Source organism: Sceloporus occidentalis, unplaced genomic scaffold (assembly GCF_023333645.1).
Source record: "Sceloporus occidentalis isolate IW3139 unplaced genomic scaffold, rSceOcc1.0.p SCAF_284, whole genome shotgun sequence".
NCBI lineage: Eukaryota > Metazoa > Chordata > Lepidosauria > Squamata > Phrynosomatidae > Sceloporus > Sceloporus occidentalis.
This window is the reverse complement of record NW_028317264.1, coordinates 377,078-404,920: the sequence shown is the minus strand read 5'-3', so window position 1 is coordinate 404,920 and position 27,843 is coordinate 377,078. Positions and strand designations below refer to the sequence as shown.

The 27,843-nt window shown below is 43.4% G+C and overlaps 1 protein-coding gene across 8 annotated transcripts in view; it reads right to left on the bottom strand.

Annotated features, from left to right (window-relative positions):
• The window catches only part of LOC149275476 (voltage-dependent L-type calcium channel subunit alpha-1C-like), a 163,689-nt gene that overhangs the window by 82,943 nt on the left and 52,903 nt on the right, over positions 1-27,843 (bottom strand). The gene's annotated exons all lie outside the window — the stretch shown is intronic.

Here is a 27,843-nt window from a genome sequence, read left to right as displayed (position 1 = left end):
AGGGGATAGCAAAGAGATTATTATTATCTTTTATTTTGGTAGCGCCTACAACTTGCGCGGAGCTTCTTGCAGCCCATCCATCCAAAGGGTCTGACAAAACTAGAATTGACCGACTAAGACGGAACGACACATTAAGTAAAGAGGGTTCCGTGCAACAATCTTACAATCTAGATTTTTAGGACAGTGAGACAGAATAACGGCGTAGGACGCAATGAATTATATATCTGGGTGATATTGAGACATGGGCTCGTTTTAATACCCAGCCCTGTACGGCATATAACGACTTCACATCTCCATCCTAATCCGATTGCAAGCTCCTGAGGATACTCGCTGCCTCTTCCAAACTCCTGAGTCATTTTCTCTCAACATCTGCAGTAATCAAGGTGACTTCAAAAGCCATTTGGTCTCTGCGACTCACACAATACGATTCGGAAATGAATCTCCTCTCCGAAAATGCCTCTTGGATTAAATGTGGGGGGGGGAATTCAAGGTTAGCGTCCAGAAAAAGGGAAGAGAGAATTTATAAAAGGAATACAATTTTATTTCAATCACATTTCGATTAAGAAGTATATATATATATATATATATATATATAACACATGCACACACTACTGATCAATGGTTTGGGGTCACTCATGGAAAACATTTCATAGAACATTTCTGGCTGCAACATAATTACAAAAGGGTTTTCTAACCATCAATTAAACTTAGACATGGATCAGCAAACACAACGTGCCATTGGACCACAGGAGTGATGGGAGTGATAAAGGGCCATTGGAACACAGGAGTGATGGGAGTGATAAAGGGCCATTGGAACACAGGAGTGATGAGAGTGATAAAGGGCCATTGGAACACAGGAGTGATGGGAGTGATAAAGGGCCATTGGAACACAGGAGTGACGGGAGTGATAAAGCGCCATTGGACCACAGGAGTGATGAGAGTGATAACGGGCCATTGGAACACAGGAGTGATGGGAGTGATAAAGGGCCATTGGAACACAGGAGTGACGGGAGTGATAAAGCGCCATTGGACCACAGGAGTGATGGGAGTGATAAAGGGCCATTGGAACAGGAGTGATGGGAGTGACAAAGGGCCATTGAGACACAGGAGTGATGGGAGTGATAAAGGGCCATTGGAACACAGGAGTGATGGGAGTGATAAAGGGCCATTGGAACACAGGAGTGATGAGAGTGATAACGGGCCATTGGAACACAGGAGTGATGAGAGTGATAACGGGCCATTGGAACACAGGAGTGATGGGAGTGATAACGGGCCATTGGAACACAGGAGTGATGGGAGTGATAAAGGGCCTCTATCTATTAAGAGATTCCATTAAACATCAGACGTTTCCAGCTACAATAGCCATTTACAACATTAACCCCATCTGCTCTGGATTTCTAGTCTAGAGGATTGCCTGCCGCAAATGTTGAGATGGACAATCCTTGGCCTTCCAGCAGTTGTTAACTGCAACTCCCATTATGCTCACCTACCAGGAGAGAGGCTAAGCACTATGGGATATTTTGGTCAGTATTGTGGGACTATAAATGAGAAGCTGACAGGTTTAATTCCGGGGCCCCTGGACGCTGTGCGGCTTCCCCCAGACTCCAGGTTAGCCTCTTCCATGTGGGTCAGAGAGCGGCATCTGGTGACGGCCATTTCCCTACCCACTCCTGCTCCATTAAAGTCTAATTGGGTCTGGTTCTTCCCGCTAAGAGAAGCGACACCAGGAGAGGGGGAGTTCTGGGCAACGTGTCCTGGATGCAACTGGACGAGGATTATTTATAAAGAGAAATTCCGGTAGAAATGAGTACAACAGCTGCAATCGTCATAGCAACCAATGCAAAGTTCCCATTGGTTTTTTTCTAAACATCATGAGACTTGCAGTCAGCAGGACGGCCAAAACTCTCATTGCAACATGGACTACATCTCCCATAAGGCTCCCCTCCCCCGTGCCTGGCCTGTGGCCGTAACGCTTGCATGGAGTTAATGAGCGCTGGGCTAGTGGGGGAGGAAGCTGGGGCTCGGGTAGCCATGTGTCTCTCTGCATCCTGAGGACGCCAGGTGAGATAAGATGACCCCGCATCACCATGGAGACCAGATTCTTTTTTTTTCTCCTGTTGCTGGAGTAACCGTCTCTGACAGGAGAGATGGGTCTGTGTCACTGGGGGGGGGGGGCGACAAAAACTGGGCACAAAAAGTTGATATTTTGAAGTAGAAATATTACAAACGTTACCGATAAGGAATGATTCAGCCGCAGGAGTATTTCGTTGGTCTCTGCGCCATGTTTTTTAACTTTTGCTCAGAAGGCTCAGTGTTATGGTGTAACCCGTAGCTGTCATGTGGGTCTCGCTGGACTAAAACTCTCATCATCCCTGGCCAGCTGCATTCTCGTGAGGAATGGTCTAAAGCAAGGCAGTGCAACTGTAACTCTTCCAACTCCTATCACCAGTAGCCAGTAAAGGCCCACTGCACCAGAAGTCACCATATGCCAGAGGCATGCGTTACCCGAAGTGCCAACCCGCCGTTCTGAGCTTCAACGCCTCACAAGATAACCACGTTGCATCTGCCATGGGGGTCTGTGTTGCCACCACCATTGATTTTACAGCTCCCTGGGCAGGTCGGGGACATTAGAGGATCTCCTCAACCAGCCCATGATGCCCATTAACCGGGACAGAGGGACAGTGCCCATAAATCAGGACTGTACCATGTAAACAGGGACTGTTGGGAGGTATGCAACCACAGACAACCCACCTAGCACAATGCTGAGGATCACTGGAGTTTACACCATGGACGCCGTATAACTGCCCCGCGGTCCCGTCATTTATTTGCCTAATTCAATAACCGCTTTATCTCCCGGTCATCGAATTCCACTTATCGGGTCCTGTGTTGGTTAACAAAAAACAAAAAAGAAAGAACGCTACAACCAATTGGGCGTACATACAGTCTGTGGTCAGCTTCTCCTGATTTTTTACTTTTTACTCCCCCCCCCCCCAGTAGTTTCCATGGTAACCAGATGCTTTTCAGGGATCTGTGAATTCTGTGCTGGAATTTCTTTCCAGAATGTTGGTCTTTAACTCCTTCAAACCCAGCCTGACGCGCACACTGCAATCGGAGCGCCCGAGGATTAAAATAACCACATCGGATCCAAAAACCTTCAACACACAGAGCACCGAATCCAATAAAAGGGGGATAAACCCCAAGAGGGACCCCTCAAAACATCTCGCAGAGGGGGACCCCGGTATTCTGCGTTATCCCTCTGCCGGATCCTTCGCGCGCGGCCACAATGGGAAAGGGATTAGGAGATGTGGGCAAGATCTTTTATGAGATCTTAGTTTTTTCTAATAATTTTAATCCACCAAACTATATGAATTTATTTTTTTTAGCAAATATTTTTAGTTTTTTTCTTGCAAATTTTAAACCACGGTCTCGATTCCTCAGGGGAAGGAGGGGGGGGCAAGATATGTGCGATGTATCCATCAGTATATGTGGGGTAGCTTGTGACCCACTGTACAGCGCTCTATCAATCAATAAGTAATAATATCAGCAGGGACTTGCAGAAATGTTACGAGGCAGAGCGGTGTATTGCCGCAGCTGTAATGTGACAGAGAGGGATGAGGAGCTCTGTAAACGGGCAGAGAAGTCACATTAGTCTCTGCGTGCTTTACGTCTGCACTTTAGGAAGTGTGGCTTGTTGGGGCCGATGTGTCCTGCATCTCCTTATCAGAGATCCGGCGCGGGGTAGACCGTTCTGCGCTCTCCGGCTCTTTAATTAGATCGTAAGCTCTGCTGAGCAACAACCTTATTACCGGCTGCCCAAGGAATACATTTGTAACAGAATTCTTTAAACTCAAAGCCGGGGCGGCTGTCAGGAAGCTCCTTGGTTGCTGCTAAATTCCCCGAATCATCTTCCATTCTTTGCCAAACTTTAGATCGTCACAGCTGCCAGCTGTCCCGAATTTGCTGTAACAGTCCTGACCACGGGCTATCCTAGCAGATCTGCACTTGAAAACAACCAAATCTGCCACTGTGTGTGTAGTGACATCAATGGCATGGAAATCCATAGCTGCCAACAGTCTCCGCAACGACAATGGATGGCTGTCAGAAGGAAGTAAATTATGTTTGCAATGAAACCGTTCCTATACACATTCGGCCCCGTCTAGTCGCCCGTTACTCCTGCTGTAAAGACTCAAACCTTAATCAGTCGTTGGTCTCGTCTTACATTCAGGAGCCGTATGCCTATCCCCTACGTGTTTAAATCCCCTCGCTGTATTACCCTCTACCACCTCTGCTGGGAGGCTGTTCAACTTATCTACCACTCTCTCAGTAAAGGTAAAACACCCTTAAATTACATCTAAACCTCTGAAAAAAAGTGGTGCATTCTTTTAATCCCTTCCGGTGAATCCAGCCTAGTATACAATATACATCCTATATCATGTGCAATATGACGTTGTATAGTGCCGGCCCCTGAGCCTTATATGTGGACAGCAAATAAACTAACATTTTTTTTAATTTCTGTAAATGTTTTTTTTCCTTTAAAAAAAAAAAAAAAAGAAAAAATAATAGAACAAGGACAGGGGAAAACAAATCAACAAAGTGTTTTTTCCATGAATTATTCAGGGCTGCTGTGTGGCGAGGACGCCGTGTTTCTTGTGTGCGGTTCTACGCTGGATGAGGCTTTCAGAGGAATTATTGTCGTTACTTAGGCTAATTCCCATCATTAGACTAACGCAATGATACAACGATCCGTAATGGGACGGTGTGTGCGGGAGCGGCGGATCTCGTCAGCATCACAAAGGATCTTACAGACAACAACAACAAAAAACGTTACGTACGAGAAATATTGAATTTTGGGTCTGGATGAAAATATTATAATATTATTTATTAAAATATTATAATAGACAACACTCCAGCCGCCATATGTATTTCAATTTGTGGTCCCTTTAAATTTCCGTGGTATCCCCTTTGTGAATGCGTAGAGGGATTCTGCCCCCCCCCCATATATATTTGCCCCTTTCCCCACTCCCTAGCCTTTTGGGCACATCTCCATATATACCCACCTCCAGGCTTGGTGAACACTGTCGGCAGGAATCTGTTCAGATCCCAATGGGATCACTTTCCTGCTTACTGATTGGCTGCTTCAAGCAAAATCAGTGTCAAGAATCGTCACAGACCATGGAGGAGGTGGGCGGATTTGGGTCCCAAAGCGGGACTTGCACTGCTGGCAGGGACACTTGGTGGGTATGGCAATGCATGGCTCACACCTCTGATCCTTAAAGTGTTAATGGTGCATTCCTGTCTGGCAACAAATGCCAAGCAAATGATAATAGAAGTAATTAGGGATAAATTTTCATCACTGGGCAGTCAATTACAGAAGACGCTTCCTTCCCGTTACTGACCGGCTAATTGAATGCGGGATTTTAAAGCTAGATATAGTATATAAACAACAAGCAGAGAGCGGGGAGGGGACGCCCAGAATCAGAGGTAGAGACCGGCATTCTACCCCAGAAGTGCCACATGTGCCCACCGGGTTTAACACCTTCAGTGCCGGTGAGTCATATAACACCCCCACTGGCTGAGTCAATGCATTTGTACAATTATTATACTTTTTTCAAATAAATGTCAACATGCCTACGATAAAACCATACGTCAAAGGCGGAGAGATGTCTAATATGAGAGGGTCAGAAGCTTAGGTTTACTTTAATGAGAGGGTGGTAGAATATGGAACAGCCTCCCAGGAGAAGTGGTAGAGGGTAATACAGCGAGGGTATTAAACATGCATGGGGTAGGCATACGGCTCCTGAATCTAAGGCGAGACCAACGACTGATTAAGGTTTGAGTCTTTACAGCAGGAAAAACGGGCAGAATAGACGGGGGCCGAATAGGGCCAATCTGCTGGCGGATTCTGTGTTTCATCCCGGGAGATGATACAAATGACATAAAGATCGATCGTTTAGAGTTAACCTTTCAGGGAACTGTTGCGTGTCTTAACCCTTTCATTCTCACAATGCTTGGCCACCATTGCTTGTCTGGATCCACGTGAGGCGCAGTGACGCAGATATCAGAGTGACGATGTCTCCGTTAAAGAGAATTTAGCTTCTGTTTGATGGTGGATAATGTATCACAGAACTTGTCTAATTGCCTCATTAGCTAAAGAACCCGGACAGAGAACGATGCTATCACGGGGATGGCTTGGAAATGATTTCTCGGATGTACGAATTTAACCAGCAGGGTAGCTTCTTCGGCTCATACTGAAGAGGAGAGCAGGAGAGCGCCGGTATAGAATTTCGCCTCATTCACTCATTTTTCTGGGAACACTTAATTGTTAAGTGACACAAAAGCAGGCTTGGGTGTCTCAACTGATCCTCAGGGGTGGTCCTTTGGTGGGTGGATATGGGGGGGTTATGTTAAGCTCCACCTACTCCCAAACTGATGCACCCATTTCTTATATTTTCCTACCTACTTTATTCCTATTTGATATTCCCTTCCTCAATATGTGTCTAACCCCGTTGAAGCAACTCCTAGAGATATGATTAGAACGCCGCACAAAAGATGCCTTCCTAAGAAACTTCCTAGGCGGCCATGAGGGCAGTATGGTGCCACGAAATAAAAAATATACAATCTGGCAGGGAAAGAGTTAAAGGAAGGGGCTTTATAAAGAGTGGATTTAAAAATATGAAAATGTTTGTGTTTTTCAAGCTGTTTATTTTCTTTTTTAGACCACAAGCAATAACAAGACCACCCACCGCGTTCGTCAACCAGCTATGTTTTTCTTCCTGTACACTGATCATTCCCAGACCCCTCCACAATGATCTTTCTGGCTGAAGTGATGGGAGTTGTTACCGCCAACCACAGCTGCTTTTCAATAACGTCCAAGAACAGCAGGGTCTATTTGTTGATCTGTTTCTATTTTTTCTTTAGAAAGTAAAAAAAAAAAAAAAAAAAAAAAAATAATAATAATAATTTAATTGCTAACTTAATGATTATTTTTAAACTTTTCCCAGACAATAACGCAAAGTTTTCTGGCACTTGCAGAGATCTTCTGAGCTTCTGTTTCTAAATATAAACCATATTTTGGAGACTTTTTAAGAGCGTTTTAGGACACAAGTGCTTCTGGATATCCAAGGAACCCTATAACAGATGTACTTCTTCAATCTGATTAAAGGAAGAATGCATTTTAGCAAAAAAATTCCATGTCTGCTAAAATATAGTACATACAGTACAGTATATATATATATATATATATATATATATATATATATATATATATATATAAATAAATAACATTTACATTGAATTGAAAATAGTCTACACTTTCATCTCATGAACGTATCACGGTTCCGCACTACACGACAATACTTTGTTTCATAACACGTTCCAGAATATGGCCGTTTTATAATTTTATCATTTATAATGTTAGCATTTATTTAATGGTTTTTTTTATAATGAATTTTTTTACAAGATCCCGAATTCAGGATTTGTTACTATCAGACCTGGTTAGACCAGAGATGCTTCTAACCAATACGTTAGGTCCATACGTTCTACCTTCACATGATGTAAACATCACCTGTCACTTGATTTACGTACCAGGTATAAAAACTCAATAAAGCATCATTTTCAATACTGAAATATGATATTATGGAGCGGACGCGTTCCATTTGATGCATACATTTGTTTGAACGTACGCTTTGCAGGAATGAAGGGTGACCAAGACGAGAAGAAGCATCACCAGAAGACCCCTTTCTTGGTTCACCACTATTATGGCTATGTCATTCCATGATGTCACGTGCTAAACAGCTTTATGTCATTTGATATGATGGAAAACACTGGCTACATTAGGCACCAAGGGGTGGGACACCTATAGCCATATAGCCACGGCCGTAGGAAAGAAAACATTCTGCTCGCTCAAAGTGTCTGATGGGAAGGCTGCTGGAAACGTCCTATGGCTCTGGGCCGTCACGCCGTTCTGTCTGCCCGACCGCTAATGTTCCATTATGTGCAGGCGGTGCCGCCGCGAGTGGACGGACGCAGAAGATAATTTAATTATTCACTACGGAATATTCAGCTCTACGGAATATGATGGCGTTATACAAAACAACAAATAATAACAATATTTCAAATAGCGCATGTTCCTTTGGGGATTGATGTGGCTGAGGCTTGCATGGATACACTTTAGATCAAAGATACCCACGATGAATGCTACCAACATTAGTTTGCAAGTTATCATACGTCCCAATAGTCTTGGTTTTAATGAAACAGTCCTATTTTTCAGGCACAGTCCCACATAGCTGCTTGAGGAGACCCTCTGATCCCCTCTGATCTCCTCTGACCTGCCCAAGGAGCTGTAAAATCAACAGGTGAGCGCTGCAAGGTGGCTCCTCGGGGGAGGTGCTTGGTCACATCCCTGGCCCTGCCCAGTAACGATACAAATCCCACCCCTCCCCACCACTTGCCACACCCCTAAACTTAGCTGTCCCAATCCAGACATTAAAATGTTGAGGGGGTACGAGTTACTATCTATAGAAATTAACCCCTTCCGTGCCGTCCTGTTGAGCAATGCATTCTTCACCCCCCCTGGTCACAGACGGGTTAATCCCTATCTTTTATATTTTTAGGTTTATTCTGCCTTCGGGCCAGGAAGCGGACGTGAGCTAATAATACCGGATAAATTATACCTTTTCCTACACATCCAAAGCAAGCCGAGAACTCGGCGCTGGATCTAATTACGGATTTGAATTCCCGCCGTCACGGCATTCAGCGCAGGGTTTGTTTTCCACTCCTGTTTAAAAGTCTTTTTTGCTGAAGCCAAGTTTCACTGTGTAAATCCCCAGTGGATACAGAAAGAGTTTATGGGTAAAAAAAATGCCAAACTCTGATTAGGGTTTCACAGAATGTAGAACTAGTCATTTACAAGCCAGGAAAAAAAAAAAACGTTCTACTATTTTACTGAAAGGGTGGTAGATGAGTGGAACAGGCTCCCAGCAGAAGTGGTAGAGGCTAAAGGGCTGCCACTGAGAAAAGACAAGGGGTAAAATGCATGAATAAATTGATAATAATTAATAACTGATAAATAAATTATTATTTTGATAAATAAATCAAATTTATATATAAACCGATATATTATTTTATTATTATTATATTTTTTTTTTATTTGAAATAAATAATATGCAACAAAATACAAAACAAAAGAGTTTGAAAAAATTCTATTTTTTTCCCCCTTAAAAACACAGAAAAGCCACCATGTCTGTATCTTAGCAACAAGCATGACCTGTTCCTCTGCACGCATGTTCGTTTCTAATGGGATTGAGATGTGATTTGAAGCTTGCGCAATATATCCCAGGATTCTCTCGGTAAATTCCCTTAGAACCTCAAGAATTCTGATTCTTCCCAGCAACCTGTGCCGAGTATACTTAACCGAACGAGATGCCCCGGGGGGGCTTGCCGCAGATAGCCGCGAGCGCAGACGTGACGTATCCGTGGCGAGGCTCATTGCACATGGGATACGAGGTCTGTGATGGTTCTATTAACAAGAACCAAATTCAGAGATTTTTACATTTTTTTTACGAAAAAACGTTGATCAGGGCTGAAGCCTCAAGATAAAGAAATACATTAAAACCTAAAAAAATAATATATTTTTTTTTGTAATTTGGTTATTTTCCGATTTTTATACCTGGAATCTTGCTGAGACTCTTCAAATATTAATCCTTTGACAATTATTCACAAAAGGTTCTAACGTAGCGGCTCACAAACGGCGGCCGCTAGATTTGGGCAGATGGACCAAAAACACACTTTTCATTCTCTGTCCGTTCTTTTTTGACAACAAATTTCGTTTCCTGCCCTTTCGGTTCAAAACGAAGTCCGGAGGGCCTTTCATTCAGAAATGAAATTTGTTGTCACTCACCCTCATTCCCTCTCTCACACTCTCCCTCTCTCTCTCTCAATGTCTTCCCTCCGCCAACCGCTTCTGCTTCTCGTATTGCCTCTTCTTGTCTTCTTTCTTCGTCCTCTTGTCCTCGATATCCGCTGTGTTCTCCAGGCCTTCTGGAGCGGTTCCACAACAGGGTGGAGCCTGGAGAGGCTGTCCCTGTGGTGAGTCCTTGGCTCCGCCCTATTGCTGAAGAACTCCAAGAGGCCAGATTAATGCATAGGAATCAACGTGAAATCATCTTTTATTATGCCGTCGCAATAGGGCGGGGCCAAAGCACGCATCATACGGACAGCCGCTCCCCAATTCCAAGGCTCCACCCTTTTCTGTGAACTATACCTGCTTATGAAAAAAAAATACCTTACGTATTGTGGACATCCCTTAATATCTCCAAACCTCCAACTGTCCCTATTTAAGAAGAACAGTCCCTATTAAATCGATCGCAAAGTCACATAAAAAGCCTAAGCAACGCCCCTAACCATGCCCATTAAACTAAAGTGGCCCTCTGAAAACATTGAGACCCACATACCGTATATATATATATATATATATATATGTGTGTGAATGAGGCTGGACACAAAAGAAACCCGGAACCTCACCTAAAAAAAAGTGTTGAAAATCTTTTTTTATCCTTATTTCACAGAGTTCTACAAACTGCAGACACCCAACGCTAAAGGGTTAATATCGTGAAACATGTGTGCCGAGAACTGGAGCAGGCCTCCTATGCTGGGGACGCATCAGTCTATTAACCTACATCTCCCTGCTCCTGTCCCAGCGCCCCTGACTAATTGATGGGAATTATTCTGCTGTTAACCCTTCGAGGCTATGCGTTACCCAGCATGCTTTGCTTCTGGCAGAACGCATTGTGCTTATACAACATTTTCTTTTCATATTGATTTAACCCCAGAGAGGGTGACTAGGAGGGAACTTTATGACGCCATCGGCCGCTAAAGTATGTAAATCCCGCCGGCTGGCATGCCGACTACCATGCAGGGAACTCTCTGTGTGTCGCTGCTTCTCCGGGTCGACGTGTGGTGGGAATGGCATTTAGGCACACCCCACCCAGCCCAATTCTCCCTCCCACCCCTTACAAATGTAATAAGTTTGGGGCTAGCTCCACCTGCAATATTATAGGCCCCGCCCATGGATGGCGACGGATCCCAAAGATGGAGGGCTCTGGGTAGCGTGTGTGTTTTGGGGTATGCATATTACACGCTTTCAAGAACTGGAGCTGCTGCCTGAGTTGCGGTAAATGTGTGGCTGAGCATATCCGGCAATCGGCAGCACTTATGTCATCAGGCGGCCACTGGCCTTAAAGTGACAGCGTTGTATCGTCACCGACAGTCCGGCCCTGATAAGGAACATTTTTAGAACCGTTTGTATGATCGCACGCTGTCACCAGTGTTCCAGGTTTGTATTTGAGACATATTGTTCTAGGCAGCCTTCAATGTGTCCTTGGAGAAGACCGGCCATAATAGGTTTGGAGCAAAGCACTCACCTCAGAGGGAGCATTGCTCCCCCCCACCTCTGCACCTGAGTCATGTACCTGGGGCTCCTTTAGTTAGATGACCACTACAAGCCTGTGTGCCGCTCCGCTATTCCCTTCGACGAGTCCCCAGGAGCTAAGTGGTTAATAAAGGATGCATTAAGGATATATTTTGCGCATCCAGATACTCGGCTCTGATTCAGCGCTGGGTTCATCTGTTTGTGATTTAGAAAATATTTATAGAAAAGTCAAATATTTCACAGAATGAAGCATGCCAGGAAAAAAGGTCACGTTCCGGGGGCTGGAGGGGTTCGGGCTTATGGGAACTATGAACCAAATGTAGTCGCATAGCACCCAACGGTCCCAGCTTTCCTCGGCCAGTCCCGATTTCCAAGCACTGTTGGTCTGTCTTGATAGCGGCCCAAGTGTCCAAGTGGCAAATCCTCAGATCACCCCCCGATCAGGGTGTGGGAGGAGAAGTGGGCAGGGAGTGGGAGGAGAAGTGGGCGTGGCCAAATACTGCTCTCCTTCCCAGAGAACGGGAAACTGAACCAGAAACCTGGGGAAGCTTCACCCGGAGACTCCGAGTCAGACCGGAGAGATCCGGGGATTGGTTCTATCTGTCCCCTGGTTGTTGTTGATTGGTTCAGGAAGTCTTTAGAAGGGTAAGGTATGATTATTTGCCTATCGTTCACAGGACTTCTATATATATATAATTTTAAAAGTATCCTCAAATAATGCAATTTTGGCTTTAGACCCAAAGTACCAAAAATACCCTCTTTTTACAAATCACTCCTTCTTTATGCATTCGAGAACGGCGCTGATCTGTTATATTTCAACATCCCCCCCCCCCACGTAAACTCCTGCCACTTAAACTATGAGTAGCCGTGGAAAAAAACAGCGGTAATGGAAACAAGGCCGCCCACGTTTACTAAACAGCACGGTGCCCCGCCATGCCCAAGAGAAATATTCTATAAAGCATTAAAAAAAATAGATATTACGACCCTATTTTCTACTTTTTCCTAAATTAATTATGTGAGATTAATTATCGTTCGCTACAAGCCGAAAACACTTTATGTGATATTGTGGTCTGGCTCAACACAGCCAGGTAGGACTATAGCGAAAAAATAAATACCATTGGAGGATATTTACCATGTTTTTTTTTCTCTTTCAGAATATTGTATCATTTTTTGAATTATAATGTCAGTTTTGTCAAATAATCAGAGCAATGGATGGCCAACGGAATATGCCCCTGCCTCCCCCCACCCTTCCAAAGGCTGTCTGAACCAATCAGAAAAATAAACTCTAGCCATACCCACTAAAACAAAAGTGCCCCGCTCTGGCCATTTGTGTTTCTCCAGCAACTCCCATCACGCTCAGCTGAAATCATTTAACTGCATGAGTATCCTCAGCGTGATCTCGCCTTCTATTAGCCACGGCTGGAGATTTAAAGTTCTCAAACTTTTCTTTAATGTATGTGGGCGACTTCACAAAGCACAATTACCCCCAAGGGCTGTTCCTGTGGTCTGTGAAGTGTGAAATCATTAAAAGTGAAAATGTCATGTGATGTCATGACGGATTGCTGAGAAAAAAACATCAATTAAAGGAAAAAACGCTAACGTCCGCAGTGCCAGTGTTTGGGGAATTGTTCTTATTATGTTATAGCGATGAGCGAGTTAACAACAGGCCCTTTAAATTTTCTAGTGTTGCCCTTGCGAGTGCATGGGGGGGGGTTCTGCATAACCCCCACTTTGCATTTGCCCATTTGCGTGACATGATGTAGGAACTAAAAAAAAAAAAAAATGTCAAAAACTTTATTTATATTTAAAAAAATATATAAAATTAGACAAAATATTAAATTGTAAAAAATTATGCTTTTTATCATTGGATGTAATTCTGATTTTAGCTTTTTGTTTGCCTTTTAATGGGATATTTCATATAGGAAATTTCTACATTCATATAATTTCCTCATATTTTTTATATTCACAAAATAATAATTTCTGTGCTTTTGGCCTTATATCAGGATATTATTCAGTAGTCTAAGAGTAATATTATTACACCTGTTCTATATATTGTGTTTTTTCACAAGCCCCGCCTTGTCTTGGGTCACAAATCTATATCTGTTAATTATCGTATTTAATAATAGGATGATATTTGGGGCTTCAGAGGCACGTTCTTGCCTATATCTAAAATCGGCAATATTTAAACAAACAGCTTTCAGATGAAACCCCCTATAATTAGCTCGTGTTCTCTAATTAGCTGGATGTTCTGAACTTCTAGTGCCGCTGACAATAAACGCGCATTCTGAACATTCCACTGACAATTTACCCAGAAGTCACAAATCTCTAGAATAAAAAAAAAAACAACACATTTTAGCTGCCGGACGGCAGTCCGGATCCACCCCTTTTATATCAAGCTCTCTAAAATATGATCTGACACTCGGCCGTAGGAATCCTCCAATATTTAAAGCAGATATCCAAATGCTTAACTTTCTCATACAGCCTAACAGTCCCGGTTTTTGTAGGACAGGCTGGATTTTTGGGGTGACTGTCCTGATGTCCCAGGTAACTGCCCTGCTGTCCCACTTTGGCTGGCTGTGGGGGGCATGGGCTAACACTAGTGTTGTTAGGTGGGTAAGTCGGGTAAGTGGGTTGGCTACGCCGCCCACCTTGGGTCAGCCCCACCCACTTTTAGGATTAGCCCTGCCTCTTTACAGTGAATGTCGGTCGTCCATAAGCCAATTGAGCTACTGCCTAGGATTCCGGTCTTAGGGGCCCTTTAGAGAATAGTCCAATGGGGCATGAGGGGCAGCTGCCCTAGGCACTGCAAGGTGAGGGGGCACACTTGAGTTAACAGGCTGCTCTGCCCCCCTTCAGCCTCTTACATTACAGATTCCATCTGAAGAAGAGACCCTCGAGTTCCAAAAAGCTTAAGCAACCTTAGATCTTTCTCTAATAGATGGTGTCAGCTTCAGCTGAAGACCCCCACCTGTAAGAGGAGAGCTTTTTCCATCATCAGAATGTCCGAGGGCGGACGAATGCTCATCTGTAACCTACGTATCACGCTTACACTGGGGATCTCTCTGGGCCTCCTACAGACATGCGTACTATAGCTTTAACTCTACAGTTACAATGTATCAATGCTACAATGTATCAATGCTACAATGTATCTGCCCCGACTGCATCTCGTGTACAATGTATATATATATAATGTAAGCAGCTACGCGCCAGTCAGCCAATCGGGTTACTCCTCCTGGGAACATTTATATTTAAACTCGCTGACCTCATAAAGAAACCAAAAAATCAATATTCGGAACAAATCGCAATTTCGCTCGACGCTGCAGTCACTGCATCACATGACACATGGGAAGAGCAGAGGGGATTATCTGGTCTCCGTCATTAAAAAATGCAATACTAATACTGGACAAGCCTCGTTCATATATTCATATTTAACCCATTCCTTGCAAGCACTAGAATATAGCCAACATCTGGCTTAATATGATGGGAGTTGTAGTCCGCACCTTAAAAGGAGACGTTTGTGGTTAAACTTTGGGTTTGTTACCATAAGGACAGAATATTTTTCATGGCTTCCGATGAAATGCTTCCCATTCAATATCTATTTTAGGTTAGAGACGCCGCACACGCCTGTTATATTTCACGGGACAAGTTGGAGATTAAGCAGTCCTTACGTACGGCAAAGTGTGACGTTATCCATCACAGGGACACGCATCCTCTGGTAGTACAACTGGGAGTACAACTCTCAGAATCCTTAGCCGGCCCAAGGCAGACATGTGTGATATGTTTTGAGATAGATCACCCCTTTTTAATAGTAATGACTCAAAAAAGGCCGCAGCCAAATGATTGCAATAATGGTAGGCGGTAAAGAGATTCTAAATAAGTCACCTGTATTCAAGTAGCGAGAAAAGCACTCATCGCGATGCTCAAATACCACACGGCACGTGACCCGGATAATCTGCCCACTCGGACCAAACCGCAACAGCTACGATTAAAGTAATTCCTGCAGACTTTTGTGAAGCCGCGCATGTAGCCAGACATTCGGTGTATTTCTTCTCTGTAGGTTCAGGTGTCTAGGTAATGGCGTTCGGCAAGAGATGGTTTAAAGGGGGTGCCATCAGGTACCTAATCACCCGATGAAAAAAAAAAAGGTAGGTTGTGTAGATAAGATCCGACTCCACGCTGACACCTCCAATGTATAGATACATTTGTTTCACTTACACTATAATGGATTGAATATTTGTATATTTGCTTATACTGTATGAATAAACAATAATACCGTATTTGCTCGATTATAAGACGAGGTTTTTTTCAGAGCAAATGCTCTGAAAAATACCCCTCGTCTTCTAATCGGGGTCGTCTTCTAATCAGACCTCAAATAGAGGTCTGATTATGAGACTAAGATCCAGATCCCCCGCACCGCTGCAGGGGACCTGGATCCTCCTGTCTCCCCCCCCCCACACTTACTTACCGGTGCTTCCTGCTGTATTGCCGGGGCAGCGGGTTGACGTCTACGCGATCCGCGTAGACAACGTCCGCTGCAGCCGGAAGGAGGTGTGGCTAGCAGCGGGGGTTGTCTGCGTCCGTCGCGGATACCTTCCCCGACTGTCAGAAATCAGAGTTCCCCGCACAGGTGCCGGAACTCTGATCTCTGACAGCCGGGAAAGGTATCCGCGACGGACGCAGACAACCCCCCGCTGCCAACTCCACCTCCTTCCGGCTGCAGCGGAAGGAGACGTCAACCCGCTGCCCCAGCAATACAGCAGGAATTTGGAAGCACCGGTAAGTGTGTGTGCGTGTGTGTGTTAAATGGGGGACATAGGGCATTTCTGGAATGCCTTATACCCCTATATGCCACTCTGGCACTTAGGGGGTTAAAAGGCATATTATGGGGCAGAGTGGCATATAGGGAGTTATAAGGCATTTCAGGAGGCAGAGTGGCGTTAAGGGGGCATTTAATAGAGCACTCTGCCTCCTGAAATGCCTTATAGAGTGCTCTATACAATGCCTTTTAACTCCCTTAATGCCACTGCCTCCTGGAATGCCTTATACCTCCCTATATGCCACTCTGCCCCATAATATGCATTTTAACCCCCTAAATGCCAGAATGGGATATAGGGGTATAAGGCATTTCTGGAGGCAGAGTGGCACATAGGGGGTTAAAAGGCATATCATGGGCCACAGTGCCATATTGGTGTGGCAAGCCTGGGGGCAGATGTGCGTAACTGGGGGACAGGTTGGAAAATACAAGGAAATAAAAACAAAAAAAATATTTTTCTCAATCATAGCTTTTATTTAAAAAAATAGTTTACATGAATTAACATTTACTGGTAAAACTTTTTTCCTTTAGGGTCGTCTTATATTCAGGCTTTTTCTTTTTTTCCTAAGTTAATATTCAGATTTTGGGGGGTCGTCTTATAATCAGGGTCGTCTTATAATCGAGCAAATACGGTAATAATAAAGATAATAATAATAATAAAGATAATAATAATAATAACAACATCAATAATTATAATAAAGATAAAAATAATAATAATAATAATAAAGATAATAATAATAATAATAATAATAAAGATAATAATAATAATAACAACATCAATAATTATAATAAAAATAAAGATAAAAATAATAATAATAAAGATAATAATAATAAAGATAATAATGTACAAAATTCTTCTGTTTTAATTTTTTGGGCAGAAATATTTGACATTTTACTGTTCCCCATTTTTTTTTCCGAGGGATTTCAATAATTTTGAGTTTATTTCATGCTGCTTGCTATGTTATTGAGCTGGTCTGTCCCGCCGTGGGATATCCTCTGGCGAGGGAATTCCAGCTCAGGCTGGGAAAGGACTCGTTCCTGCTCTCCAGCTGCAGCTCCAAGGTCTGGTTTCCTCCACGCCTGGGACAAAAATCAGGAAACGGAGCTCGTCCGCAAACACGCAGGGTTAGGAATATCATCAGTATCCTCGCATGCTCCATTTCTTCATTTTATTACCCTCAGAGGGATGGCATACTCCCAAGTATCCCTTTTTGAGAAGGCTCAGTTCCTTTTTTCCTCCCCTGATGCCCCTCTTTTCTAGGCGCTCGGAATGTTTGCTGGGTATGAGGGTATCGCAGGGTTCTACGGCCCTAAAAGCCCCAATAATGTGTATAGAAACTGCAGGGAATGGGTTTATAAATTGCATATTATTTCTTTAAAAATATGTTTTTGGTATTTATTGATTTTTGCTTCCTTTTTGTCTATATTTTAAGTTTACCCTACAGTTCTATGGACCCCTAGAGACATTGGGAGCTATAAATGCTCGGTGCCAAGGTGTCCATGGGCTCAGCCGTTTCATGTTACTGACATAATGTGGAAATAAAATGAAAATTAAATGTGGAAAAGGGAAAAGCGTGATCTCTGGCTATAAGCTTTCAGCAGAGTCATGCCAGACCTGGAGGCGCCGTTGCTGTCAGTCATGTGATATTTTGGGTGACTTTCCCGGCTTAAACACCACACTGAGTCGATGCTTTATGGCAACGCTAATGAAGTCCGTTCCTCCATAGACTTCCATTAGTCAGAGTTTCTGGTTGGGTGATTTAGACCGAGTCTTTCTATTGTTTCCCGCAGGCAGTATTATAAGATGTCGGGGGGTTGTCAAGTAGATTGGGCTCAGATAACAGAGCGAGAACTCATACAACATTATCCCAAAAAGCAGGTTGCCTGCCACAGACATCTGGGATTCTAGAAGCATCAAGAAGCAGATTCAAAGACACAGATATAAAAAGAGGATTTATATTAAAAAAGAGGATATAAACCAGCGATCTACTACAGAGGAAACATCGCCGTCACGGGTTTTACCAAATTAATGAATTCATCCGATATATAGCCATACGTGGGAATGCTCTGGGTTAACCTGGAGCCCGTGGGTGAAACAATGCTTCCCCGGGTCTCTGGTCAGTTTCTTCTCTAGGCGGGGGGGGGGTGGAGGTGATGCATGAGACCACACCCACTCCCTGCCCATGTTCTGCCTACTCCCCACCCACTTTCCTTTGCAGCCCCATCCAGTTCCCAGGTACGCTTAAAGCTTGAGCTTTTTGTCTGCAAATCAGTGTATTCTTTTCTTAAAGATATTAAGTGGAGATCAGCGGCAGTCCGTGGCAGAGGCAGCATTATCTCATCATCCCCTGTCCTTGCTCTTCCTCCCCTGCCCTTATAAAGGCTGCCTGAACCAATCAATAACAATCAGCATCTTAACAGTAGGACACAGGGGAGGAATAATCGTGCAGATCCAGGTAAGATTGGTAATTAGAATAAGAGGTTCACGCGGTGGTCTCGCGACCAAGGGGAGCGGCTGCGTGTTTTCCTGGTATATATATTACCCGCGTGGGTTTTCGCTTGTGATTTTACCCACTAGAGACATGCGAGTTGCCTATATGAGGCTGCCGGAGTTACACAAATCACACGATTATTTATTAGAGGAATGTAAAGGCACCCGGCGTGGAGCTGAAATCGGAATTAATCCGACACATTGTTATCCTCGAATCCTGACTGTGGCTTATTTCCTGACACATAAGTACATAATTATATCTTTAATACGGGACCCACGCTGCTCTTTATTATTATTATTTTTTTTACTACGCTCGATTTTCTTTTTTTAAGTTTACAGTTTAATATTGATTTTATTTTATTTATTTATTAATTTTTTAGGGCATCCAATATGGCCGCCAGCATCTGTTTTCTTTGGATGTGGCGGGGTGAACCTGGTGAACAATGTTAAATTTTTTAATGGATTAAAAAAATGGGTTTTGGGGTGATCTGGCGAGGCAGGGGTTACAAGTGCTGGCGGTTAACCTTTTCAGCTCCACAACGGAGCCATTTTTTTTCTTTTGGAGTTTTATGACGGCTAGAAGACACCGCGGCAACAACAAAAAATAAAATAAAAGTAAGCCATCGGCGGCTAATAAGGTAACTGAGATAAAGACGCTCGTTAGAAATGCCCCCATCGCATTCAGATAACACACAAACTGAGATCTTATTATTACAGGAGTTGCCATGACAATAAGCTGTTGCCAGGTAGCCAGGATGGAGGAGAAGAGTGAGAATCCGCAGGCCTAAAAATAAAACTGCTAGGCTTCCTATCATCCCCTCCCTCCCCTCTATTAGACGACCGACAGGCTGCAGAACACCAGGGCAGCCTGGGGGAAAAAAAACATGGACGGCGGTGGAGCAAAGGCTTCTGGGAAGTGATGCTCACGCGATGAGGTCCTTATCCTATATACATGCATGGATATAGTAGTATAGAGTGGTCTGTAAACGCCACACCTATAAATATAGATATATAAATTATAAATATATACATATACCGTAATTAACCCTTTTAAAATTTCCTTTTTTAAAAATAAAAATATTAATAAAATATTTAAATAAAAAAATAAAAAAATAAATTATCAGTGTTCTGATTTATATATATATATATATATATATATATATATGTATACGGTATATATATATATATATACACATAAAATCAGGGATTTGGCATGCATTTGCGGTAAAAAAATATATATTTATTGTCATATTTAGCAAAGACTTTGTGTCCCTGCAAAAAAAATGTAAAAAATAAAACATATATATTCATTGATTTAGTGCGCGTTCTATGATTGGAATCTGTTGTTTATTTCCGAGGCTTCTCCAGAACGATGTCTTTAAAATCTCATCAAACCAGATCCATCTGTTTCTAAGCTCGCGTCCTGGGGCTCGTTCTTTGGCGATATTTATTTATCCCGTCTGAAACAAACTGTAACACCCGGACACCGAGGCCGGGCCCCGACATGGATTTTTTATTTTCCCACTTCATTAAACTATCGGATTTTTGTTGGAAAAAAATTACCTGTTCGGTCAATAGCTGTCGGCTTTTAAAATATCTCTGCTAGGAAAGTAATCCTTCCTCGCCCTAAAGCAAGGGAGTCATGTGGAGGAGAGATGTTGGGAGGAGGGAGGGTTGGTATTTCAGCTGATGTGGCTGAGATTGATGGGTGTTTAAATCCACCTTGCAGATGGAATACCAGAAGAAAGGGGGACGACCAGAAGAAAGGAGAACGACCAGAAGAAAGGAGGACGCCACAAAGAATTAGAGGTGATTTTATTGTTACTTTTTGTTTATTATATTAATTAACTAACTAATTAATTAACTATTGTCTAACCTGCAATGTAATAACGCAATGTTATTAATCAATTATTTTCTAAGTCTATGTCTCAGTCCTCCGAGTCGGCCTCTCGTGGGACCCGCTGCATTGCTACACGGTTTCAAGACACGTTAAAGAATCAGGACGATGCTTACTGATTCAGGAATGGGTTAATTTTTAGCAGAACCGTCGTATTCAGCCGTGTCGCCGGAATAAAAAATACGGCTATTACGCAGATATTCTCCCCAGGCGGCCCGTTTAGGTTATGGTGGTCCACGTGATGCGTTACACGGCGGTGTGCGCTGGGATATGACATCATATCCCGCCGCTCCGCAGTAAAGATGGTGCCCGCAGAGGGGGGGAGCTAAATACGCCGCTGCCGACTAACTTTTTATACATCACCCCTAAAGTGCTAAAAGTGAGGCAATCCGCTGTTACATTTCATGCGTCGTCATGGTGATAGAGTTCTACATCATTGCTGTTCCTGTACATTAAACACGGACATTCTTTTGGCCAAACAATTATTTTTGTCCCGATGCGACCCTTAATATAACCCGAGTTATCCGAGCATAACGCTATATTTTTTCTAAATGCTGCATTTTCTGTCATTTTTCGTTGCGCCGAGTGTAATGTAAATACGCGGTCTCCGCAACTGGCTGACGAAGGGTTAGCACCTCTTCATATATCGGCCTCTGGGGGCCAGGCCTGCTCCGGTATCTGTCGTTTTTTGGTGACAGGGGCACATAACTTCCCATAGAAGGGCCGGCAGGGCTCCGTGGGCACAGGTTCTGACATGTGGAACACACAGCAGATAAGAGAAGAAGGACAGGGCAGAGCAGACAGAGAGGCTCTGAGATAATGTCAGCCGCCGCCGTGCGCACACGGAACATATAACTTGTTTTGCAAGCTTAAGCGCTTATTAGAAACGTAGAATCTGCCGGCAGATCGGCCCCCATTCGGCCCCATAGACTTGCTGCTCTCGTCTTAGATTCAGGAGCCACATGCCTACCCCTTCATGTTTAAATCCCCTCGCTGTATTACCCTCTACCACTTCTGCTGGGAGACTATTCCACTTACGTACCACTTCCGAAGCAGGAATTCTTGGGAATATTTTTACCTCCTGATTTTATTATTTTTATTATCATTTTTACAAGCAAAGAAGCTTTTTTCCACAAAAATACAAATGCCTGTGTAAGAACATTATACACAAATAAATAGAAAGAATGCACCAATAGGAAAAATGTAAATTATCCTCATTATTTTTCTTAATTTTTTTGCATTATTTTTTGATCGATGCCAGAGGTGCCAATGCTTCAACTGAAACAAAGTATCCATAGTATCATCATCATCTAGGGCCCCTGTGCGACCCCTTCTTCCCTCCCCTGCGGGGAGGCTGGATCTTCTTGTAGTAGTAAGACCCCAAAAGGACAAATACTTGGAGTTTTCTGGAGACTCTTCCCAGGTTCCCAGGTAGGGTCATGTATCTACGGTGCTCTTACCAACACAAAGACTGCGCGCGCTAGGATGTACCCTCACCAAAGATACACCTAACGTGGGGTCTCCATGAGGACACCTCGGACCTCCCTGCGTCCTCGAGCTAAAGGCCAGAGGGCCAAGCGTTTCCTCTCTCACAAATTTAGAAACCCATCTCCTGCTCCTTAGATACCCATTATTGTGTAGAACCCTGCGATACCCTCATACCCAGCAAACATTCTAATCTCCTAGAAAAGAAGGGCATCAGGTGAGGAAAGAGGGACATCAGGGAGGAAAGAGGGACATCAGGGAGGAAAGAGGGGCATCGGAAAGGAAAGAGGGGCATCGGAAAGGAAAGAGGGGCATCAGAAAGGAAAGAGGGGCATCGGTTGAGGAAAGAGGTTCATCGAGGAGGAAAGAGGGGCATCAGAAAGGTAAGAGAGGCATCAGGTGAGGAAAGAGGGGCATGAAGGATTTGTGTGCCAAAGAGGTCCTCTTTTCAAACATTCTCCTGCCATTTTTACTTGGTATTTACCCCTGTTCTGTAATCAACACCCGGTGGATTACTGAGGTCTAATTCAGCGGACTATTTGCGTTAGAGATGTTTTGCCTCGCCGGGCCGCATCACATAGCGTATTGATCTCCGGGGGCCGCGGTAAAGTAGAGCAATAATGATCACTTAATACACTGTTTTATGAATACAGAGCGCTGAGCTCCTGCTAAGGATCAATCACAGAACTTGTAAATTGATTGGATTCAGAAGGAAAGCGTTACCTACGCAATGATTAGCATCGTAAGGACTCGACAGCTCAGGCCAATTAACATTTTCACTGCTACAGGCCCTCAAGAGGTCACGTCAGTTGGCTTAATGATTATTATAAGTACTAGCCAACAGGCCGAATGTACTGGGATCTCACCGGTCCTCCTTCTCAATCAGAATGCCGGAGAACAAAGGATGATTAGATCTTCGCTTACTGTTATTAGATTTTTTTTATGCTATAGTTTAACATAGCGCCTAAAATTTAAATGGCCAAAGAGGGACTCTTTTTTCTGGGGGTGTGGTTAGAGGTGTGTCTGGAGGTGTGGCTAGGGCAGGACTTTACTAAGACTTTTTTTTACGTGACTTTGTGACCTATTGGCAGCTATTTACAAAAAAAAATGTGACATAGGATAATTTATAATTCCACTTTCTATTGTTTCTATACACATTATTTGGGCCAGCAAATATTCTGAGCTCCTATAAGGAGGAGTATCAGGATTTGGATTTACGGAAGGGACTGCCCATTATGAACACTTGGCACTTGGTAGGTATGGTAGTCAGGGTGGTGGCAGATATGTAGGTGTTTTTAGCTAATAATGGATCTTTAGGACTAAAGTTACACCCTGAATGCACGATAAATACTCGTCATGCGGACACTATGGATATAATGACTTTACATTTGAAATAATGCATATATTTCTAAGAAGTCAATTTCACCAAAAGTGTCATTATTAATAAAAATGTCTGACTTTTTTTGTACTCAGCGTGGCGTACGGTGACAAAATTATTATTCAAATCACCAGAGGGATTTATTTAGATGTGCGGCCATTTTTAGAGGGAGAACATGGAGTGTTTATTGTTATCGTTGCTGAAACAATGTTATTACTGTCAATATTTATTTATAAAGACAACTAATTATATCACGCTAGCTGCTGTCTGCATGGAGCGTGCTGATTGGCTACAGAAGTTGTCATGGATACGCTGTATTTTGTCCCACCCCTCCCCCAGCTCCCTGCTCAGACCTTCACAATGCAACAATTCATAAAATGTATCATTATTATTAACTCTTTTAGTGCCAAAAGGGCAACACCCCCCACCCCCCAAGGGCATGCTGGCACTGGCAGAGGTTAAAAGGGGGTTCTGCGGGATCGGTGACTTGATTTTTACAATAATGGCATTTAAAAGGTTAAAAAGGGATCAAAACGAGTGACCTGCGGTTTCATGTGTTAGCCAATCTTGTAATTTAGATGGAATTTCTCGTAAAACAGGCAAAAATGCCTTTTCTTCTGGTGGATTTAACCCTTTTGAAACTAAATGAATGCTAGAAATATCATTCCTAGTAACGCTGAATTCCCAAACCTTTCCCAGGAAATAATTCTTAATAATGTATAATTTGGGTCTCATATCCTAATTTTAAAGTTTATTTATGTGATGATTAAAAAATATATATAAAAGCTTTTAAAAAGTTCATTTGCTTATCCTACATTTTATTGAAGGGACAGTTTAATGTCCTTGACAGCCCCACCAAGGAAGAATGCATATTAAAGCAGCCAATCAGTGGCAGGAAAGCGCTCCCAATACTATCCATAGGATCGCTTTCCAGGCATCCCGCCGACGGAGGTCGGTATATCACATGTATGGAGATACGTTCGGCCGAACGCAACTTGTGTATAGAAAACAACGGGGGGGGGGGGCAAAATCCCGGAGACCCCACATACATTAAACTGCTAAAATGATGGGTCTGCGAAACTTTGATCCACCGATCCTAGAGAGCAATCTGAATGAGGGAGCCCCCCCCCGAAGCAAGCCGCATTTGCCCCACTGATGCTCGTCTAGCAAGAGCGCGGTCCTTCCCTTGCGATGTAATACGCAGACATCTCTATATTAGAATATCAGACGGGTTCCTTGTTTTCCGGCTGTCATTTCTAAACCTCTGTGACAATTTGTTTGCCGAGCCCTAATGTAAATCTATAGGCAGGGAAAGGTCATCGGCTCCACTCAGTCTGCGATCATAAATATTGCAGCTCGCGCTCCATGCTGCGAATGAATAACTCATTCATTATTACAGGCTAATAACACAACAGGGATATCAGCCATCAGGTCTGGGAAGCAGGAGAGGGTTAACTAGAGCGTCTGCAGGAACAGCCAAAACCCAAGTGGACCCATAAAGCGTGAGCTTCCCGGGACAGTGGGGAAGTGCCCGAAAATCAGGACTGTTCCAGGACACTTGGGAGGTATGTCAGCCCATACCTCCCAAGTGTCCTGGAACAGTCCTGATTTGCTGTGCTTACAACCATGACGCCCAAAGTGGCAAAAAACAAATAGTCATGTATTCCTATTCATACATTTAACCTGTTCAGCGCCAGGTTATAATTATACAATTATAATTGTAAATTTAAACAAATAATACTAATGAGAAACGAGACAGAAAAAAACGAATTAACCTGGAAAAACATATTTAATGTCGTATGATAAAGGCCGATACCTTTCCTCTTTTGTAAAGAAACAATCGTGGAGCATACTGATAGTGTGTGTAATTTATTACACTGTGGTGGGTGCGTATTTTATCTTCACAAAGGAGGTTAATTATCATCTAATTAAGCTGCAAAACCGTGGCACCGGGGAGATCCAGAATAATTACATTATTGATTACTTAGGCAGGGAAAGTTTATGGTTAATGTATCGGCGAATGGAATTCGGGATCCTAGCTATTTGTAGCTTTGGGATAGTAGCGGGGACCGGGCAGAACTCGGCAGGTAAAAAACACCCCCAGAACACAAAAAGATCGACAAATTCTGGCCAAGTAGACATTTATATCAAAATATACAGCGCTGGGGGGGGGGTATATTACTGTATACAGTGCTGGGGGGGGTATATTACTGTATACAGTACTGGGGGCTATATTACTGTATACAGCACTGGGGGTTATATTACTGTATACAGCGCTGGGGGATATATTACTGTATACAGAGCTGGGGGGTTATATTACTGTATACAGCACTGGGGGTTATATTACTGTATACAGCGCAGGGGTTATATTACTGTATACAGTGCTGGGGGGTTATTATTGTATACAGAGCTGGGGTGTTATTACTGTATACAGCACTGGGGGTTATATTACTGTATACAGCACTGGGGGATATATTACTGTATACAGTGCTGGGGGTTATATTACTGTATACAGCACTGGGGGGTTATTACTGTATACAGCGCTGGGGGTTATATTACTGTACACAGCGCTGGGGGTTATATTACTGTATACAGCACTGGGGGTTATATTACTGTATACAGTGCTGGGGGTTATATTACTGTATACAGCGCTGGGGGGTTATTACTGTATACAGCGCTGGGGGATATATTACTGTATACAGAGCTGGGGGGTTATATTACTGTATACAGCGCTGGGGTTATATTACTGTATACAGTGCTGGGGGGTTATTATTGTATACAGAGCTGGGGGTTATTACTGTATACAGCACTGGGGGTTATATTACTGTATACAGCGCTGGGGGGTTATTACTGTATACAGCGCTGGGGGTTATATTACTGTACACAGCGCTGGGGGTTATATAACTGTATACAGCGCTGGGGGTTATATTACTGTATACAGCGCTGGGGGGTTATATTACTGTATACAGCACTTGCGGGATATTACTTTATACAGCACTGGGGTTATAGTCAAGGAGAATTCTTTTTTTGCCCCCTCCATTGGGTTACCCCTTTAAATAGTGATCCGAAGAGCTATATCTCCGATAATTTACGGCTCTGCAGTTTCCCATCTCACTCCGTTTCTCTCATTCCTGCTGTTTTGTGATACTTCTTGTGTCTGCTGCGTCTGTCTTTAGGAATAAAGCTTTCTGCGGTGAAATATTGGCATTTTATTTATGGGATGGTGGTTTAATCACAATATTAACCTTTTAAATGCATAAAAAGGTCAGCGTCCTATCCATTCCAGCATGGTAGCAGTTACTCGGGTCACGGTACTCTCATTTGTCAATGTCACTTCTATCTCAAACAGTGATCACTAGGATTTTTGTGTAAATGTCAGGATTTTGGTCCACAATAACAAAATCTGACTCATCCTGTGATTCTGGCAGCAGCGTGAATTTGTGAAGCAGCTCTGACCAACATCCAGCGTGACTTGGAAGGTTCTTCGCAGCTTCTGAATTAAAGGGAAACTGGCATTTAAGCATTAAAATTGTGTGTATTTTCTCCCTGGGTCTAAAGTGGGGCCGTCCAAATCTAGCCCCCCGAGGACCGGAGACACGCCAGGTTTTCAGAGACTACCCATCTGGCACACAGGATCCCCAAATCCTCGAAAGGATTTGCCGCCCCTTCTTATTCCCCCTCTAAAAGTACTACGAGGGCCTTAGTGGCCCGGAGAAGCGACGCTACACCCGGAGTCTCCGGCGAAAGCCAACTATTCCCAGCTATGGTCATTGGCAGAGGGAGCAAGAAGGACCATACTGGGCTCACCTTTACACCTGGGGAGAAACCCAAGAGATCCACCACAGAACCATAAGATATGTCTGACGCTGTTGGTTTCTTTGGAGGAAACCTCACCAATTTAATAGTTAATTATAGAGTCTGGTGTAAGACATAGAGTCAAGGATTTAAAAGGGTCCACCTCACCTGTGACCTCCCAAGCTGGTGAGTCCCCTTCTTCGAGATACTAAACATCTTAATATCTCAATTAATAGCCACCAAAGCCCATGAAGAAAAACACCAAAAACATTATCTAGGAACACGCCAGATACAAGTGAACGACAGAATAACATTCCCAGAAACAAATGTATCACTACGAAGATTCCATAAAAATATAGTAGAACTTTACACAATGTTTGGAATGTTCTATCAAGTTCATCACCGTCAGCATCAGCACCCACAAACACAACCCAGGTTTATGAATAGATTATGGGCTGAAAAGAAGACTTCTGGCTTCAAGGTGGACATCCATGTTGACCATCTTTGGAAAAATATCTTTCCCCGTTTCTTTTTTGCCCCTTCGGTGTTAGCCGAC